An 8,147-nucleotide genomic window follows, 5' to 3' on the forward strand; every position below is an offset into this window, starting at 1 on the left:
ATGTCCCCCATGACATCCTTATAACAAAGCTGAGGAAGTATGGGATAGATGAGTGGACGGTGAAGTGGGTTGAGAATTGGCTGACTGGCAGAGTGCAGAGGGTTGTTGTTGGCGGTGCGGTGTATGGCTGGAGGCCTGTAACTAGCGGCGTCCCCCAGGGGTCTGTGCTGGGTCCGGTCTTGTTCAACGTCGTCATCAACGACCTTGATGAGGGAATAGTGACCACCCTCAGCAAGTTTGCTGATGATACGAAGTTGGGAGGATTTACTGACACGCCTGAAGGCTGTGCTGCCATTCAGCGAGACCTGGACAGGCTGGAGAGCTGGGCAGTAAGAAACCAGATGAGGTTTAACAAAAGCAAGTGTAGAGTCTTGCACCTGGGTAGAAATAATTGCATGCACCAGTACAGGCTGGGGGAAGAGCTGCTGGAGAGGAGCTCTGCTGAGAGGGACCTGGGCGTCCTGGTGAACGACAGATTGACCTTGAGCCAGCAGTGTGCCCTTGTAGCCAAAAAAGCCAATGGCATACTGGGGTGCATTAAGAAGAGCGTGTCCAGCAGGTCGAAGGAGGTGATCCTCCCCCTCTACTCTGCCCTGGTGAGGCCTCATCTGGAATATTGTTTCCAGTTCTGGGCTCCCCAGTACAAAAAAGACAGGGATCTCTTGGAAAAAGTCCAGCGGAGGGCCACTAAGATGGTGAAGGGTCTGGAGCATCTCCCCTATGAGGAGAGACTTAGGGAACTGGGTCTGTTTAGCCTTGAGAAAAGAAGACTGAGAGGGGACTTGATCCAGGTTTATAAATACCTGAGGTGTGGGAGCCATAGTGGTGAGTCTGGTCTCTTTTCAGTAGTGTGTGGGGATAGGACTAGGGGTAATGGGATGAAAGTACAGCATAGGAAGTTCCGCACATTCGTAAAGAACTTCTTTACAGTGAGGGTGACGGAGCACTGGAACAGGCTGCCCAGGGAGGTGGTGGAGTCTCCTTCTCTGGAGATATTCAAGACCTGCCTGGACGCCTACCTGTGTGACATGGTGTAGGGAGCCTGCTTTGGCAGGGGGGTTGGACTTGATGATCTCTAGAGGTCCCTTCCAAGCCCTACAATTCTGTGATTCTGTGAATCAAGTGTAGAGCAAAAGGGATGTTTGGGCCAGGTGACCGCAAGAAGGCTGGCTGCTTTGGATGGTGGCAGCTGATGGAAACAGGTGCTCTGGGGACCGTTCAGCTTTTAACAGAAGTCAGGGGTCCTGCAGCAAGAATGACTAGGTTCTCAAATGGCTTCAAACGTGCACAGCGATTATGTCTGTCCTGCCGTGCCATCTCTGCTTCTTTTTGATGAAAGCATTTTGTCAGTTCTCTAAGTCAGGTTTCATTAGTATAATCTTGAAATTGGATTTTTGAAACCAGTTGGAAATTGATGGTGCTGATTACCTCTTCCTCTAATTAAAACATTACACCCAATGCTAGGTACTCTGCTTTACTTGTTGTATTATATTAGAGAAGAATTCACGCTCAACTTTAAGCATCTGTGTTTTGAATTATAGGTGGTTTTGCAAAGGTAAAACTCGGGCGGCATCTTCTTACTGGTGAAAATGTTGCAGTAAAAATCATGTAGAAAGTTACTTTAGGGGTAAGCCAAAAGGCATTTAAATATGATAATATCTTCTGTTGGAGTTGTGGACTTCTCTAGAACACAGTGGCAGGTGGGATGGTACATAGGAATGCAGCCTACTGGTCCCATTGCCTTTTGAAAGATGCTGTAGAGCTGGAAAAAGTTTAACAGAGCACCACAAATCTTGTTCCTCGTTGTTCAGAGGGCAGTATTCTCTGGCTGTAAAATGGAGGAAGTTATTACATCATTACATTATGTCATTACAACATTATTCCATTATTACAGCAACTTTACCAAAATGTCAATGAAAATGCTGAATGTTTTACTTTTCAGTTTTCCCATCTCTGTTTCAGAATTTCTATGGGAGTGATGTCAGTCATTGCTGAGTTGATGTCGAATTGTGTACTGTCCCATATGTGCTTGTTCTGTTCCACAGCAGTCAGATGTGGTACCTGGTATGTCACAGTAGTTAGCGATTTCGTCGCTTGCTTTTATGGTCTCTTAAGGATGACTTGCCTCATGCTAAAACAGAAATTGATGCCATGAAGAAGTGAAGTCATCAACGTGTTTGCCCATTGGATCATGTAAGAGAGACATCAAAGAAATATTTATAGTCTTAGAGGTAAGAAATAATTTCTGCCACACTTCAGTTGACTGTTTTTATCTTTAGCAGTAGACAATAATATAACAATAAGGCTGAAAAGAAATGATTCCTATATATCTCAGTGGAGACTGGGTTCAAGATTCATTGGTTTGAGAATTAAGTAGAAAATTTTATATATTCTGATACATATTCTCTTATTGAGCATGGGGAACAGGAGAGAGCCCTGTCGGTGCTTTTCCGTGCTTTCTGTGCTGTCATTGTTACTTCTCTCTCTCATATTCTCTAAATGCATTTTCAGATAACCTTAGCTTTCTTATGACAGTATTGTCCTGGATGGGAGCTGTTTGATGACATTGTTTCTAAGGACCACCTTTTGGAAGAGGAAGCTCCAGTCTTTTTTTGACAGATTCTTTCAGCAATTGCTTCTGTTCACAGTCAGGGTTATGCCCAGAGACCTCAAACCAGTGAGCCTGAACTGCAGTCAGTCTTCCATAAATAATAATGAATGTGTTTTTATTTTTTTGTGCCTCAAGGAAGAGTATCCTTTAAACAAATGGTGGCTATACAGAGGGGATGGGGTGAGATGCATTACTCTGTCACTCTGTCAATTCTGTCACTGAAGACTTGAAGCACAGGTTAGGTACTGGAAGGCTTGAATATTTCCTCACCAATAGGTTAGAGCTTTGCATCTCTCAGTAAAGCAAATCATTACAGCACGAGCATTTTCCTAGGCATCTTATGAAATCCCTCTATCTAAGGCTACTGGAAGGCACTCTGAAGAAAAATCATTCTCCCCAGCTTCTCTTCTCTGAGTGGGAGCTTCAGCCCCCTGCACAGGCTGGAGGTCATCCACAGAGTTTGTTTCAGGTTGTTATCCTTCCTGGCCAAAAACCAGATACAGTATTGTAGATGTGGTGCAATGAGTGTTGAAGCAGGAATGACTTGTCCTGGTCTGGTTGTGCTGCTTTTTAATGCAGCTGATGATCTTGTTGTACTTCTTTTCTGTCAGAGCACACTGCTGGCTTGCATTCAGCCTGTGGTCTCTCACCACTTGTCCTCCTAGTCCCCAGGTCCTTTCCAACAGATACAAGCTAGTATTTCCCACCTGGGATATTGGAAGATGGGAACTTGCCAGCAGTCAGTGAAGATCTCTGAGACAGCGAGAGCGAGCGAGCTTTGAGTAGACTGGGAACCACTGTCCACAGCAGGAAAGAAGAGAAGAGAAAAGATGTTTCCTTGGGCACTTGGGTGGAAATCATTCCTGACTGCTTTCTCATCCACCGGGAAAATCTGCTGATTGACAATTTGAAGCTGAGAGACTTTGGACTCTGTGCAAAGCCAAAGGTAAGAGTATCTGTTAAATCAAATACAATGTGCCCCCAAGTAATGCATGTTTGAGCACCGTATGCAACAGGGGCTTGTCCAAACAAACTCCTTAAAATCAAGCTGTTTCTGTGGCTGACATGTTATTGCATCTTGTTTGGAATGGCCTGAACTGTGTGAGAGTGGTTAACAGATTGATCAGATGCACAGTTAGATAATTTTCTCTAGCTAGACTCCCTGTTTTCGTAGTCTAAGCTGTAGATAATCTTGTAGGTTTATCACCTGTCCTATGGAAGGCTCTGTAATAGGAGCATGGGGTTGGTGTGCCTAAGAGACCTTCTAAGGAACTGTCTGTAGGATGAGATTGTGGATAGAATAAAATGACTTTTGCAGGTGAAATATGGATCCTGTGATTGCATATGCTTGAACTGAATTGTTTCTTGATCTTAAAACTGATTTCCAGAAGCCTTTATTAACATGTAAGATGGGTGCTGGTAAGAAAGAATGGGAAGACTGCCTTACTGATTCCAAGAGAATTACTTGTCCTCAAATGATTTTTCCTGGCCAAAGTTAGAGCCTCTCACAGGTAATCGAGACCAACAGGCTGTTGTTGCACCTTCAACAGGCACAATCTAGATGATCAGCTGAGGAAAATAAAGCATCATGCCAAGGGTACTAGATAAGTGAGCAGCTTGAGATCTGCACATTTATGTGATACTCATGGTCTTAGACAATATTTGCTTAGTGAGGTCACACTGAATGAAAAAAATATCTAATGAATGAAAACATACACAGGAGAAGAAGCCTCTGAGGCTCCTGAAGTGTTATGACCAGAAGACATAAACTCTGTTAAAGCAAACGTTTCTCTCTCTTTTTTGTGTTCTTCCAGGGAGGCCTTGATTACCGCCTGAACACATGCTGTGGAAGCCCAGCTTATGCAGCACCAGAGCTAATCCAGGGCAAAGCGTCTATTGGCTCAGAGGGATGTAGAGCGGTGTTTGTTTTCCCCTCTTTCCCTTCCCTCTGCACAGAGCATTTCAAGGCAGTGGAGCTCAGGTAGGCTCTCTTGGTTTCCCTTCTGAATTCTGCTAGGTTGCATTGCTTGGTAGCTCTCAGAAGCTGTCAGTGGCCACAGACTAGAAAAGTGCAATTGGTCTCAGTTCACACAGCTGGCTGGTTTGTCTCTGGCTAATCCTGAACTGCCTCAAGCGACTGCTTTGGGGCTCTACAGAACAGCAGCTTCAGAGATCTCTTTCTATGACTAAGTTTTTGAAAGAGCAATTTGCTCTGTTCATTATCCATCATTTTTGTGCAGTCTGTTTTGTCAGACTTGTCTTTAGCTTCCAAGTTGTATGTGAAGACTTGTTTGCACTGTAATGCACAATGTACTAAAAACTGAGAGATGAAAATGTGAAGAGTTTTTCCAGCTTTGATTTCATGTCTGGAATTTTGGAACCCACTACTTGCAGTTGTTAATCTGTCCAAGCTGGTCTGGTTTGGAATGCCCTCATCCTTCTTGAATCGCTCTGCTGTTAAAGGCGGAGCAATTCCTACAAGTGCCATGGCCCCACTGTTGTTCTAATTCTTGTTTCTTTGTTTTCCACACGCTGCTTTTCAAGCCTCCTTTTTCTTTACAGTCCAAGTGAGAATTGCACTGTGAGGTGTCTGAACCTTGTTGTGCTTCTACATAAAGAGAACAGCAGCAAAGCCTGACAGGTGACTGTGCTGACAGCTCTCGTAGCCAGTAACACGTAACTGTGCTAAATCCCTTGTGACGGCTTTGATTTCATTTTTGCCAGTGAAATCCTTGTAAAAGGAACTGCAGCAGTGTGATGAGCTAAGGTGAAGATGCTGGTTTTAGTAGTGCTCTAAGCTGAGTGGAAGGGCAATTGAATGAGGGTTATATGCTTTCTGTGGACAATAAGTTTGTGGTGCTGTTGGGGTGGGTCCAGAGGAGGGGCCACTGTGATGATCAGAGGGTTGGAGCAGCTCTCCTATGAGGAAAGGCTGGATTGTGTCTCTGGGCAGCCTGGTCTGGTGGTTGGCGACCCTGCACATAGCAGGGGGTTGGAACTGGATGATCTTTGAGATCCTTTTCAACCCAGGCCATTCTATGACTGTACAGTTCCATACTGGAACAAATATAAAATGCTAACTATGTAAAACATGGAGTCAAACCTGTGTGATTTGTCCACACCAGGAGGTGATTAGAAAACAGTTTGTAAGCTACAAAGTTGCTTGCATGAAAGGAAAAGAAAATAAAACTACAAGAAAAAGGGAATACCTCTCTTCCTGAAAATATGAAGAATAATGGACCTGACATGAAATTTGGGTGAAGCTGCCTGATTTTATGAAGCTATTCCCATTATTTTCTTGGTGCTGTGTTTCCCAAATGAGTGGTTTCTGGCTCTGCTGCAGCACCAGTCTGCATGTGAACATCAACTCTATTCACCATCTGGGAAGATTAGGACTTCCCTTCTCCCACCAGCACCACTGAATTACAGTTACTCAGTGGTTAAACAAAGGAATCCTGAAAGAAGGGTTTACAGCTGTCATGTTATCTGAAGTGCTTGGGGCATTCTGATTCTATTAAGCTCTATGTATTAACAAGTTCAAAAAGAAAAGGTCGGCATCTGATTGTTGTGACAGTTTCTAAGTTATTTGGAAAGCTGTACCACCCAACCACTCCTTCTATTTGATATAGGTGACAAAGCTCAGTTTAATTTCTGACTGCTGTTTAAATTCTGAAGCTGGAGCTGGTTCCTGGAGCAGAAAAAGCTCGGAAGCTGTCCCTCCTACAAGCAGGAACCTCTGAGCAAAATATGACATCTCAGTTTCTGATGGTAAGGTCAGGAGATCTGATTCCAGTGTCTAGCTTTCGGCTTCATGCTATGTTAGTGGGACCTTTGGCATCTAGCACTTAATGATCTTGAAGGTTTCTTCCAACCCAAGCCCTCCTGTGATCCTATGATTCTGTGATTTCATTCAGGTTTATTAGGATGAGATGAGTTCTCCTGAATGCGCTGTTCTCCATATGATTATAATTGGATTCTAGATGTGTGACTTAAACCAGACACCAAACTTTCTGATGGCCAAAATGAAATGAACTCAATCCTTTACTTTGTCAGTAGTCTGTAACTAGAGCCCGTCAGGTAATTCCCAGCCTCCTGCCTGTATCAGTGGCTGCACACAGTGAAAAAGTCTGATGGGATTTTAACCTCTAAAATGTTCCAAAGCAACCAGAGGGTGAATATATTCTCTATGCAAATACCTGCAGGAATAAGCTTGTCATGTATGTCCTCAGGTAGCACAGTAGTTAATGGTGGGACTCAGTAGGTCATGCTGAAAGTTGAGTCTGCTGATCTTGAAGGTCTTTTCCAGCCTACATGACCTTATTCTAATATTTCTGTATTTATTTCTGCTCAGCTTCCAGAAAACCTCCCACCCAGCCCCCAGCTGACCCCGTGGTGAAAAATAGAACAGAAACCTCAGTGACGCTGGCATGGTCCCCTCTGAAGATGCTCCGCCCCATTCCAATCGATGGCTACATTGTGGAATGTAAGGAACTAACTGGCTTCACGTGGGTGAGGTGCCACGAGTCTCATGTCCCCGTCCCAGAGTTCACGGTGAGCAATCTGTCTGAAGAGGCTGATGATCAGTTCCGAGTGTCTGCAGTCAATGTGCATGGACAGAGCCCGTCTCTGGAATTCCCAGGGAGCGTGCACCTTGGTAAGCACAAAAACCCCAATGGAAATGGGTCAGTGTGAGCTGAGCAGCTGTGTTGGTTCCCTTAAGATGTTTCCTTTGACTGTAAAGATAGTAGAGCATTAACACACCAAAGGCTTTCCTTTATTCCTAGTTCTCCTATCTCCTATCAACCTCCAGCTACCACTAAAGTGATACAAGTTATGTTTCTGTGACAGAGACATGAATATCCTTATCTTTTGATATCTCACATGTGCAAGAGGCAGAACTTTCTGTAATAGATCTTAAGCATAGAAGTGCTTCTTCCAGCACTCATGCAAAGGGAGAAGTAGAAATGTACCTTTTAAAAATGATTTAATCTTCCAACTCTAAATGAGATACCAGACTTGCATCTAAAGAGCATTAAGACATCCATGTTGTTCTTCCTCAGAACCAGTCCTGGCTGTGAAATCCCCCCTAACAACTGGTGAAGCTGTACCTGGAGGGGATGCCATGTTTACTATTGACCTTACAAAATGTTGTGGCACTTGGTACCTCAGTGGTAAAGTCTTACAGGAAAGCGAGACCTGCATCATCAAGAGAACCCAAACTACTCACAGCCTAATCATAAAGAACATCACCAAGAATGATGGTGGAGCAGAAGTGAAATTTGTTGCCAAAAATGTTGGTGTCATCACCAAGATGAGAGTGAGAGATATTTGCTTTGATCCTTCTCCTTTTCTCTTACAGTCAAGGCATAGTTGCTGTGATCTGATGATTAGAACTGGGGCTGCAGGCATTCACTGACTGTACCAAATACCTGAAATTGCATCCCATGGACTGACGTGAGTCCTGGTAATGACCTAAACATGATAGCACTGAGTGTAGGGTAAGCCAATCTACCCAGCTGCTTGGTATCTGAACCAG

Source organism: Coturnix japonica, chromosome Z (genome assembly GCF_054131305.1).
Source record: "Coturnix japonica strain WE chromosome Z, WE-NBRP24, whole genome shotgun sequence".
Taxonomy (NCBI): Eukaryota; Metazoa; Chordata; class Aves; order Galliformes; family Phasianidae; genus Coturnix; species Coturnix japonica.